The following is a 13,673-nucleotide window of genomic DNA, read 5'->3' on the forward strand; positions in this document are numbered from 1 at the left end:
AGCCCATTTCTTAGGCCCAAACATGTGGGTAAGCACAAGAGAGAAAAAATAGCCCAAAAGCCCAAGCAAAATAACCTAGCCAAGAGATAACCCAACCAAAAAATAATAAGCCCAAATCGAGAAGCCCAACAAGCCCATTTGCTTAGAAAGCCATCTTGGCCCTTAGAAAAAAACAAAATAGCCCACAAGAGCTTCAGCCTTTTGAAAAACAGAGAACACGTGAAGGAGTAGATGGCAGGCTCCTTAAGCAAAGCTGCTGGAAACCAGTCCCAAGCCAAAGACATCCAAAGAACCGATGAATACCATCCCGCATGTCGTAAGCATCCTTGACCAAGATGCATCTTCACTACCTTTCCTTTTGTCGAATTTGGTTAAAACGGAGGAAAGGAAAGAAGAAAGACAGCAAACCAAGAGTAGAAGCTCCCACTGCGCAGCCAAGGGAAAGGAGGATGTTGAGCCTCAAATCCCAACCATGAAAATAGACAGAGGCAATCTTTGCCAAGAAGGGGAAGTCAGAGAGGGGGAGGAGAAGGGAAGAAAAGCTTAGCCAAAGTAAGTAAAAGCCATTAGGGTTTCTTGAAAAATGGTGATTTCCGGCAGCTATAAATTGAGCCTTTCCCTACCCAACAAAAACAACCCACAACCTGCAGAGAGCAAGCTTTTCTCTCTACCTTGCAAAACTCAGATTCGTGCACTATTCATCTCCTTCTCCAATTTGTTTTTTTGGCAGCTGGAAGAGCCCTGCCTTTCTTTTCTCTTTCTCTAGTCAAAATCCCTCACAAAGCACCCCATTCCTTACTTAAACAATTTCATTTCTCATAAACCAAGCCTAATCTCTCTCTTAGTGCTAAACCCATGTTGATTTTGCTCCCCATGCCTCATGCCACTCATGCCGAAATGAAAGACCATCTGTAAGCACGCCAAAACTACATGCAAGTCACCATTATTCTCGTTGGTGAAGATTATCCAAAATATCTCCTAAGGTTTTGCTGCCCTTTCGAGGTATTTTGGGGCTTAATTTTCGAACCTAAACGAAAAGGGGCAATCTCCTCAGTCTGCCTTTTGCAACAAGCCCAGCCCATTTGTCATGGAAGGAAAAGCCCTACACTCAAAATTACCGGACTTAATTGCCTCCCTTACAGTACGCTTAAATGAGGAAAATAAACTTGGAATTTTGACAAAAGTCATAATTTTAAAATTGACATCAATTAATTCCCGTGTTTGGATAAAAAGAACAAAGAAATTTACAAATTCCACGTGGGAAAAACATGGAATTTGGAGGTCGTAAATCTCAACTTTAAATTCTATCTAACCCTCCGTTTGGATGAAGAAATTGAAAATTACATAGAGTTCTAAAGGGTTAATCATTTTATTAGTCCCTGAACTTTGACCCGATTTGCATTTGAGTACCTCAATTTCCAAAATGGTTCCCATAATCCTTTAACTTTAGTTTCGTTTAGACAAATGGTCTTGCGGTCAATTTTGTTAACTTTTTCTGTTAAATGGAGGGGCAAAATGGTACTTTTATATTAAAAAAAAAATTAAATTACATATATAAAATAACAATAAAAGAAAATCAAATAAAAAACCAACAGAAAAAAAATAAATCAAGTTAGTGGGGAGTAGAAATCGGGATAGAGGCTGAAAGAGAGAGTTTAATTTTATTTTTTAAGTTTTTTATATTTTTTATTCATATTTTAATCAATTTTGATACAAAAAATTCCATTTTGCCCCTGCATTTACTAGAAAAGTTAACAAAATTGAAGACATGACAACTAAAGTTAAAGGACCACGGGAACCATTTTGAAAATTGAGGTACCCAAATGCAAATTGGGTCTAAATTCAGAGACTAATAAAACGAATAACCCAATTCTAAAATTACAGAATTTAGATTTCCATAATTTCAAATTCTGACAATTGAAAATTTCAGTGTTCGGATTTATGTATGTCGAATTTTTTAAACGACACTGAAAATTGTGAAATGACACCTATTTTTATGGAAATTAAACTCGGGAATATGATGCCCCATTTTGCATGATTTTTTTTTGCGCGTCATTTAATAAATGTCGTGCTCAAGTTGCCAAACAAGGGAATTGTCAATTTCTCCTCTTAAATTCATAACTTTTAGTTAAATTCCGAGTTATTTTCCCTCATCCAAACAGAGGATAAAAAGTCTTCATTTCTAAAATTTCAAGAGAGGCTAAGTTTTTAAAAAGGATAACTTTACAAATAAAGGTTCAATTCCATATTTCAAATCAGTCACCCAAACAAAAAACTTTACAAATTCTAGAACATTAATTTCGCTATTTCACTACTATATTTTACAGTTTGCGTGATGATTTAAACAATTCACGTCGCGCAAAGATGAATGTAGTCGCAAAAACTTAAGCACGACGGAAAAGTCGTCGCGCAAAGATCCGTCCGCGCAAGTTCGTGAAGAAAGACATTGCGCGACCAAAAACTTCCATTCGTCGCGCAAAATTGCGCGATGATTAGCATTCGCCACTCAAAATGTGCAGGACGGCAGATGTTGCGTCACGCAAACATTTGTGCGATTTAAAATATATTCGTTAGGCAAAATTTGCGCGACGGGACATTTTTGTCGCAATTTTCGTCGCGCAAAAGTTAGAGCGACGAAAAGTTTTCACGTAATCTTTGAGCGACAGAAAATATTCGTCACAAGAATATATGCGCGACATAAATAATTTACGTCGCGCAAAAATAAAAATATTTTAATTTTAATTTTTAATTTATACGACCAAATGGTTTTTGTCACAAAAATAAATATTTTTTTATTTAAATTTAATTTTCCGTTTCTTTTATTTTGTTAATTTAAATTTAAATTTTGGTTTTTTTTTTCAATAAAAGAAAATTGCATTAAACAAATGTAATGAAGAGAAAAGAAATGTTATAAAATAATATAAATGTAATTACAAGAAAAATTGTTAAAATGTAATAACAAATGAAAAACTAATCGAATAAAGTTCCAAAATCAACGTGGTCGTCTGCGAGATGCGGCTCTGACGTCCGGGCATTGTCGGTGGGTAGATGTTTGGTAGCGGTTAGGGGCTGGGAGGTCGAGGAGGAACCAAACTGCGGGATTGGAATGCCTGACCGAGCAAGGGACTCTAGAATCATAGACATTTGACCCTTAAGCTCGGCCACCGTCGCCAAAGCGCCACCTCGCTTGATCTGCGACGATGAACGGGTATAGGTTCCCACCGCCGGGCATTCCCATCCTCAACAATATGTCCTGTGCCTCCTTCCGAGAGTCCGATCCAACGCTCTCGCCAAGATTTGAAACCCCGCATCCTCGTGGAGGATGCAGACTGAGCGGAGTATCGGGAGGAAGTTGGGAGGCGACTCCTGAAGAACCAACTGGCTCCTCTCCATCATCATCGTTTGTTTAATTAAAATTACAGAATTAAAACATAAAATATTAAAATTAATTAAAACATTCATATATTAACCATGACACTTGAATGCGTATATAATAATTAAAATTAAAAATACTTACATGAATGGACTAGGCCAACTCATTCCCAGGTCGAACATAAACGTCGCCAAAGACGTCAATCTCCGAGAATTTGGACCCCCCCTGAATTGAACAAGACAAGAAAAATGTTAGTACGAAAAATAAAAATTAATATTAATTACATATTCAAAATTGGATATAAAACTAATTTATTATTACCCGCGTCGTGCGTCCATCCTATATGAGAAGGGCCTGGAACCTGAATGGTGGAGAAGAGTCTTCTTCTTCCTATTGCCCTTATTTACTGTGGCCTTATTTTGTTACACAAAAAATAAACGTATCAGTTGAAATTTCAATGAAATAGAAAAAATTAAATAAACATTAGTAAGAAACATGTAATAAGTTTGAACAATTAATATAAAAATAAAAATACCACATATTCGGATGCCAGAAAATGAGCGCAGAGCCACGCCCAACTATCCTCCCGACCCTCAAGCTCCTTTGGGTAACCCTCTTCAAGAGCGACTTGCGGATCATCAAATGCCTGAAAATGGTGGTGCAAGTCGCTCTTCCACTGCTTGTACCTCTCACCAAAAAGCCTATTGACGTACGCCAATGACTCATCATCGAGGTCCTCTAAGTTGTAGTTCGTCTGCAATAAATTCATTATAGACTAGGCATATAAATAAATAAAATTTGAAGGACAAACAAATAAAATGTAGGATACATACCGACAAATGTTCGCGCACCTCCATCTTGACCTCGTCAGGTATGACCTTCCAAGACTTCCATTGCATAGGGCAATGGGTCCGAACGACATGACCAATGTCGTGGGCCAAAGAGCTATGCAATTCCGCCATCGAGGCTGCCCGATGCCGCTCGTCGTATTCGATGTTGATACGATTGTTGGTCACCAGGTGACCTTCGCCGTCTTTAATGCCGACACGGTCCCCGAGTGTTCTTCTTCGCTGCAAAGAAATAGGCAATGAATGTTAAATAAATAAGATATGCAACTAGAAAATATTGGTCCAAAAGAACTGGAGGTGAAGGAAATCTTTACGGGTTGTGACCCGACCACAGGCGTCATCGATATGGTGTCGGAGGTCTGGGTGGCGATGCGACGCTCGGCGCTAACGAGTTGCACCACCGACGACGCTGATGACGTCGGCGCGATCGGACATCCTGGACCAAGCGGCAAGTGGTCCATCTCGCTGGAGCTGTGGCAATCGATGGTCTGCGACGGGAGGCGAACTCTGTGCACTCGACACCGCCTTACGACTTCTAATTAGGTTTGACATCTGCACAACGGAACAAGCAAGAACTAATTGAAGAACACAAAATATCCTAACCAACCTTCAGGACTAAGCATATATATATATATATTACATATCTAAATAATATAACAGATTTACATATCTATTTGCTTATGTATTAACCAGCCAAGCATTCATGTTCCCAGTTTAATAAGAAACCGCAATTGACAAACAAAATTAAAACCTAAACAAGAAATGAAACTAATAGGAAAACAAATTATCCTAATACATGCTCCTGCATCAGAAAATGTGTAAAACCGTAATAAGAGAGAAAACTGAAAAAGTTTGCTAAATTGTACAACTAATAGCAACAACCAATACATGCAGTTTAACAAAACTATAACCAGCATAATACCGTTCTACCATTTATGCACCAAAATGTAACCAGCAATGATAACCTTGAAGCAGCAGAAACATAACCAATTAATCATCATTCAAGAACTGAACAGCATAACAACGAAAAAAGAACCTAAAAACAATCCATCTAATCAGCAACACAGAATGCATAATCTGACACCAAGCAGCAAATGAATCACCTACAGAGAACCTAAAAACAGCCACTTAAACAGCAAAAGTCCCAATTTCCAGCAAAGCCCCAATCCCCCAATTAATCAACATTCACAATCACATCCACCAAAACCTAAACAATACATGCAGACCAACAACAGAACCTAAAAATAACTCAATTATTACAAAAGCCCTAATTAATTTCCATAAAATAACAAAACCTAAACAATACAGCGCAATTAAAAACGAAATCCTAAATAATTTCATGAAACCCAAATTTTAATTTGGACAAAAAAAAGACCCTAATTTTGTTCATTCAAAATTCAGATCCAGAGCAATTAGAGGAAGAGGAGATATACCTGAAATTGAGATGCGAGAGTCAGCCTGAGAATCGAGCAATTTGACGAAAGGGATCGAATGAGAGAGGGTCTGAGAGGGCTCGAATAAGAGAGCTCAGAGGGTGTGAGAGGGTTCGAAGGTTGAAGGAGGGAACCGAGAGGGTTCGGTGAGAGGGTGCGAGGTCGAGGGTTCAAGCAGAGGGTGAGAGGCGAGAGGGTTCACCGAGAGGGTGAGAGGGTTCAACGGGATTTAAACTGATAGGGTTCGAGGGTTCAAATCGAAGTTTAGGGTTCGAGGGTTTGAGCTAGGGTTCAAGTCCGAGAGGGTTCTAGCTAGGGTTCGAATATGGAGACGATAACGAAAATAAAAAACCGCGATTTTTTCACTTAAGGGCCGCCTATATTTTGGACATCTTGCGCGACAAAAAATAATTTCGTCGCTCAATGATGTGTTGCGCGACAGCAAAAATAATGGCGTCGCGCAAGGTAATATTTTAATCATCAAATTAACGACACCTGCGCGACGACATGACATTTCGTCGCAAGATTCTCAGAACCTAAACCCTAAGCCGCCAAAAATTTCGACATCTTGTGCGACAAATGGTATTAATTATGCGTAGCGCAAATACGCTACGCGCGACGATAATTTATTTCGTCGCGCAAGATTACCAGAAATAAATCCAGTAAACCCTAAACCCTAACGGGAAATGTGGACAACTTGCGCGACGTAGAAATTAATTCCGTCGCGCAAATCTCTCGGAAAACCAAAATATTTTAGTTTAATTCAATTTCTGTAATTTGTATTTTGTTTTTAGTATTATTTATTTTGTGAAGAATTAGTTTTAAATTTTTTAAATTTATTTATGAAATGACTGAATAAATAGTATTTAATTCTTTTATGGTCTTGAAAAACTATTTTAAATTTTCAAAAGTATTTTTAAAATAGTTTCTATTATTTAAAAAACCTGGAAACTTGTTTGAAGTTGGCAAAAATTATATCTTGTGATATTTTGTTAATTATGGGGGGGAACATTGGTATTGCTTTTCTTTTTTCAAGCCTACTCCGATGTTAGTTACAAAAAATAAAAAAATAACTTATATCTCTCTAAAAATATAAACTCATAATCTGATTCAACAAAATAGAAATTAAATGGGTAGTCATCATTCATTGGAAGGGAATTTGTAGCGAAATTAAATTTTGAATTTTGATAAACATTTTTGCTTGTTTTTATAATTCTGAGGGTTACATATATATATCCTGAAAGTTTTTAAATGGGTTTGCAACTTTTATGACATAACACATGGGCTACATATATATCCTCAAAGTTTTACTCTTGTGTTGTTTTTTCAAAAATAAAAATAAAAAATAAACTTTATTTGATAATCTTCAATGATACAATAGACATTTAAACTCCAAAATTTAACTCTTGTATTCTCTTTTTTCATATAAACATTTAATTCTTCACGTGGCGCACATGAACATCAATGGTTCTTGGATGTCTCTTCATATAGGCGTATTTTTTAACAACATAAAAGGGGGGTTTTCTTCATTTAATAATAGAGTAATGAACTTTCTCCTATTAAAAAAAAAGTTTTTAATTAACTTTATGACTTGCAATGACAAAGTTTGACCTCTTGAGAAAGAGAAGGACAAAATCACATGGGCTGTAGCCAAGCGTGGAACATCGCGAAGAGAGATGAATTCTTGATTTTAATTTTTCAAATTTTTCATGCTTGTTTCAATTTTTTGTATTCTTTCAATTTCAATAGTTTCAACTCCAACAAGAGAAAACCCTAATTCTTATATTCATAAATACCACTTAAATTCAAATAGTTAGATTCAATGTATATATTATATGATTAAATTTGTGATTAAAAAAGTCAAATTCAAATTGTGTGCAACTTGATTTTAATTTGTGATTGCCATCTTTACACTACCATAATTAAAATACACAAAATTAAATTTACTATTTACATGGGTAGTCACTAATAAATTGCATTATTCATCATCTGAACTATAATAACCTTCGTTATCATCGCTATCATCACTTTCGGTTTCCCAATCCTCCTTCTCATCACTTTCGTAGTTCGGGCCCACTAGAACATCATATCGCGGAAGATCACCGAGGTCAATTGTAATTGATTGAATCGGTATTTCGATTGAAGACACTCCTTGAACCTGAAATGGTTCTTGTATAACATTTGTATCTCGAAGTGTTTCTGCATCATTTTCCATGGAAGACTCCAAACGTTGGTCAGTGACGTCGTTGTCAGTTGGGTCTAGTTCTGGTATAGCATACACGTTCCTCTGATCCATATGCTGAACAACTTTCCAACCGCTCCCGGCTTTAGGGTCATCTAGATACACAATCTGTTTTGCCATGTTTGCCAAAATGAAAGGGTCGTCATCATACCAAGTTTTGTTAATGTTCACTGATATTAAGCCATGGTCGATTTTAACATTTCCCTGCCTATTTGGGTTTGTATCAAACCATCGACACTTAAACATGATCACTTGGTATCGGTCTTTGTAAAGCAATTGCACGACCGTTGTCAGTTTGCCATAGAAATCAATGTCCGTACTTTCACCTCCACCTGGGACATGGACACCGCTGTTTTGCGTACACAACTTGTCATCTCGTGTAGCCCCTAAAAACTTGATGCCGTTAACATGGCAACCCGAGAACAATTCAGCCCGAATCGGGCCGAACTCCAAGTTATATAACTCTTCACTGTAAGTGGGGGAATTCGATGATTTCAACTTGTTGACCTAATATTATACAAAAATATTCACATGTTAATTTGAGAACATTAAATAATACAATATTTATCTCAATTACAAAACACTTTTAACTTACAGTTTCCAAAAACCATTATGGAAACAATTCACGGTGTTTCGTGGCATACAAATGTGATGGATGTTCTCGCTTCATCATCTCTTCATGCTCATCTAAGTATGCCATTATCTCATCACAATTGTTCAGTACGAACCAATGTGCTACCTGCATGTCATTTATGGAAAACGGCTCTCCTCGTACAGGATCTTCAAATGGTCGTGCTCTTTGGGCAAAAACAGAAAGTTTCTCATTTCTCACACCTCCGTCATTATTGCGTTGAGGACGATTGAAAGCTGTGTCCACATCTTGTAAATACATTCCACAGAAAGTAAGCGACTCATATTGAACCCAAGCCTCTATAATTGACCCTTCTAAGCTTCACTGCTATGCGTATAGTTTTTTTCAGCTCTCCAAGCAGCCTGCGAAAATAAAACGATATGATACAAATTATGTGGATAATATACCTTTCAATTGGATAATGATGCATAAACAAATGATGAGGATTATATACCTTTCTATTGGATACATCTAACGATAGTTGACAGGACCAGCAAGCAATGCCTCTTCTGGCAAATGAATCATCACATGGATCATACTTGTGAAGAAAGCTGGAGGGAATATCATCTCAAACTTGCATAGGACTTGGACAATGTCATGGCGCAATTGATGCATGTCCGTCTTTCGCAATATTTTTGCCGTTAGTTGGGAAAAAAATCTGGACAACAACATGATCAGCTTCACTACATCTTCCGGCAATAGGTGTCGAATACCCACAGGAAGTAACCGTTGCATAAACACATGGCAATCATGGCTCTTAAGTCCAGTAAATTTACCCCCGTCAACATTCACGCAACGCGCAATATTAGAAGCATACCCATCGGGAAACGTTACCGACGATACAAACTTTAGAAATTCTTTTTTGTCATTCGGTTTCATGGAAAAAAATGCCAGATCCCTTCTAGCTTTATCACCGTCCCTGTTCATCCATAAACCTCTTCGTATGCCCATTCTTTCCAAATCAAGACGAGCTTTGATCGTGTCCTTTGTCTTGCCCTCGATGTCTAGAATCGTACCTATCAAAGTGTCAAACACATTTTTCTCAACATGCATAACGTCGAGATTGTGTCTCAATTTTAGTTTCGACCAATATGGGAGCTCAAAGAACATAGACTTGTGCGTCCAGTTCATATGTGTAGAAGGTCTGGTTCGACTAACTATTTTGCCGAACGGAGCAAAATCCAAACGGTTAAGCTGTTCCAAGATGTCATCACTAGACCATTCTCTAGGTCTAAGGCGAGGCTCTGTGTTCCCGTCGAACTGTTTATCCTTTTCCCGCCATTCGCGGTCCCATGGCAACCATCTCCGATGACCAAGATAACAAACTTTTCCGGCATGCCAACTAGAAGTTACATCTTCCTTGCACATATGGCATGCCATATAACCCTTTGTGCTCCACCCAGAAACCATTGCATATGCGGGAAAATTATTAACAGTCCACATCACTGCTGCTCGCAAAGTAAACATCTTCCCAGTGGATATATCATACGTGCGCACACCGTTTGCCCATAAATCCTTGAGCTCATCAACCAACGGCCTTAAGTAAACATCGATTGACCTGCCAGGATCCTCAGTTATTAAAACAGTCAACATCATGTACTCTTTTTTCATGCATTTCCAAGGCGGCAAATTATATGGAAATACGAAAATCGGCCAAGTGCTGTGGTGTTGGTTTAGAACCCCGTACGGATTGAATCCGTCGTGGCAAGTCCCAATCTAACATTTCGAGGATCAGCAGCAAAGTCGTGAACGCTTCGATCGAACTCTTTCCATGCTTCCCCATCTGCAGGATGCCGCATCACATCATCGTCTACCGTTTTCCCGATGCCATCTCATGTCCGTGGCGTATGCGTCGACATATACAATCGCCGAAGCCTAGGTTTCAGAGGCAGATAACGCATGACTTTTTGTGGGATCTTAGTCGTTCTATTCTGAGATGTCATTTTGAACCTCGACTCATTGCATATAGGGCATGTATCCAATGTTTCATACTCTTTGTAGAATAACATGCAATTATTTTTGCAAGCGTGAATTTTTTCATAACCCAATCCAAGACCATTCAACACCTTCTGCGCGTGTTTATGGTCTTTCGGCAAATAATTGTCCGTCGGAAGCATTCTCTTGAAAACCCCCAAAAAGTAATCAAAACACAAGTTCGACATACGATATTTTATTTTTCCGTGTATTAGCTCCACAATGGCCGTGAGAACGGAAAAGCTCTTGCACCCCGGGTATAACTCTTGGTTGGCATTTTTTAATAGTTTTTCATATTGTTCGAACTCTGCACTGTCCATTGGTGTAGGCACGTCATCTTCCCCTTCCTGATTGATGTTCGTCGATGCAAATGGAAAAACATCGTTTATAATATCCATCACTTGTTCATTAGGATCCACAATAGGTTCAACATTGTCCACTCTTATGGCATTTGAAGACGAAGCATTGTCTAATTGTTCTCCGTGAAGGTTCCAAATGCTATATGTCTCAATCATTCCATTCCTTACTAAATGAAATCCAACATTTTCAATTGTCTCCCACAATGTGTTGTTACACCTCCTACAAGGACAACGGATTCTAGTTGCACCCGGGTTGTGTCTACGTGCAAACTCAATGAAATCCTCGATTCCATCCAAGTATTCGTCTGCGCATCTATTCGGTTCTCAGTATCCACAGCCTGCTCATAATTCCTGGAACCACAATCACAACACAACAATTACAAAAACTTCATACGAAGTTATAATGTCACCTTATGCCTCCGGTAAGGGTCCTATCCCATTCGGGAATGTATAGTCCTGTCACGTAACCTACGGCTACATGAGATTAGATTTCGACGTGGAAGAATTTCGGCAGCATCTCGATATAGTTCTTGAGGTGGGCATAGGTATAAATACCTACGTACCACCCGAAGAACGTACGAGATGACACCGAAATTTCAACAATCGAAACCTAGTCCTGTAGCCGTAGATTACGTGACAACACTATGCATTACCAAACTGTCCAAATAATGGGACAATTCAAGAATTAATTGGACCGCAGTCATGCATTACGCATCCATGCACGAAATCCAGCTAATCTCGAACGGGAAACTAAGTTTTAATACAATAAAAAACAAAGTACGAAGTTAATTTCAATTAACTTCGTACATCACAACACATTGTGCTACGTAATTGACAATTTAACAACATAATATAAATATAATTTCACAACAAAAAATATTAAAATAATCAAATACCTTCTCAATCGTTTTCCACCAATCGCAAATTACAATTATCCCTAAAGACAACGAAATTAATTGCGTTAGTGTGAATTTAAATTAATACTTTCAAACTAACGACTACAAATACATACCTAATGACCGTAGTCAACTCCCAGCATAAGCAGAAGCTGCAGTAGATCCAAAGGCGGTAGAGTAGAGTTTTTTTTTTTGAAGTCTGCCTCTGCAATGGCGAAACCAGCATATGAAGGAGAAGAGTTTTGCGCGACGAAGACATTATTCGTCGCGCAAAAAATGAAAACTTTCGTCGCGCAAACAAGACACTTTCGTCGAGCAAAATCCCGTCGCGCAAAAAATTTCTTCCGTCCCGCAACTTCGTGCGACATCCAGGTTTTGACCGACGCAAAGTTTTTCGTCGCGCAAAGTGTTCTCGCCTTTATTGTCGCCAAAATTAGGAAGCCGTCGTGCAAGGTATGAGCCCAACTTCTTGCGCGACGATCCCTTCTCGTCGCGCAAAAGATCTCTTTTGCGACGATTCTGGTCGTCGCGCAAGTGTTTGTCGCCAGAGATAAATTTGGGCGGATGATATATAACTTTGCGCGACCAAACTTTTTTTCATCGCGCAAAACAATTTGGCGCGACGACTTTGTTGTCACGCAAGGTTTTGGCTCCATAAAAACTTTCCGCGTTTTTTTTTCCTACCTTTGCGCGACGAGAGTCTTTTGCGTCGCACAGAGTTATCTTGCGTGACAAATTGAATTTGTTGCGCATCTTTTTCACACTTTGCGCGACGAGTGTGTTTTTCCGTCGCATATTTATCTCTTGCGCGACGATTACTACTTCGTCGCGCAAAATGCGGTCGCGCAAATAGGAAAACGTAGTAGTGTTTATGAATTTCTTTGTACTTTAAATTTCCTCATCCGAACATATTGTTATTGAGTGGAATAATCCTAGATAATGGTGATGAACTTGAAATTGTGATAGAAATGTGGTAGATTGCATTCATAATTCATGCCTAAAGGTCCTCAATCAAGCCTCGAGATAGATACGCATACCCTATATTTTGCAAGTAAAATTATATGGGATTTGTCCTTCGGTGAGGAACGCAGCCATAGAGCCAAGTCACGAACAGCTTGAACATAAGTGTAGTCCAAAGTGGCGTTGACGAGTCTGCTAGTGCAAGGCACTAGAGGTCTACGCAAGCACTTCAAAAGATTAGCACAACAAAAGCAAACTGCACCTAGGGCAGATAAGAAAGGTAAGAAAGAAGAATAATAATAAAAAAAAAAGAAAAGAAAAATGGAAGATATAAAATTTATAAACATATCCCTGCTCTTAACAGGTTAACGAATGATTTGCGAATAATACTGACATGACCTAATAGCTTAACGGGTGGCTAATGGGTCCACCCATTTTCAACCCGACCCGTTAAGTCCAACCCAAATAATGATTTTTTCATGCAAATTCGTGTCATTTTATCGAATCATTGGCAATATTGCTCAGTCTAGTTGTAAGCCCTTGTACAAGAAGAGTATCTTCTTCTACATTAAAACTCTCCGTTCACCTCCCAACTATTAACCTTAATTGCAATTAAATGTGTTTGCTTTTCCCCTAAAGGGTATTATTGGTAGCACTCCAAATTTGAACTATAAATAACAATGTTTTAAATATAAAAAATCTGTTTAACCCAAACTTATAATTATATTAGCTGTGTCCTTTCAAAACATTAAAAAAAATATTGTATTTTGACGCCATTGACATTGACTTTATCAGTTACCTTCACGTCATTTACAGATTCTCCTATAATGAATTTTGTCAATAGATTGTTAGGAACAATCAGTGGGTGACTTAGATGGTTAGGATCAATATATTAACGCAGTGAACAATATTTATATAGAACAACAAATAATACAAACTGCATGAATGAACTAATAC

At 38.2% G+C, this 13,673-nt stretch overlaps 2 pseudogenes; both read right to left on the reverse strand.

Annotated features, from left to right (window-relative positions):
• Positions 1 to 3,240: 3,240 nt before the first annotated feature.
• Positions 3,241 to 8,788, reverse strand: LOC148916457 (uncharacterized; annotated as a pseudogene).
• A 19-nt stretch (positions 8,789 to 8,807) lies between these two features.
• On the reverse strand, positions 8,808 to 10,326 carry LOC148916458 (uncharacterized; annotated as a pseudogene).
• Positions 10,327 to 13,673: the final 3,347 nt, after the last annotated feature.

The sequence above is a fragment of the Prunus mume genome, linkage group LG6 (genome assembly GCF_029339155.1).
Source record: "Prunus mume cultivar Tortuosa linkage group LG6, ASM2933915v1, whole genome shotgun sequence".
In the NCBI taxonomy this organism is placed as follows: Eukaryota; Viridiplantae; Streptophyta; class Magnoliopsida; order Rosales; family Rosaceae; genus Prunus; species Prunus mume.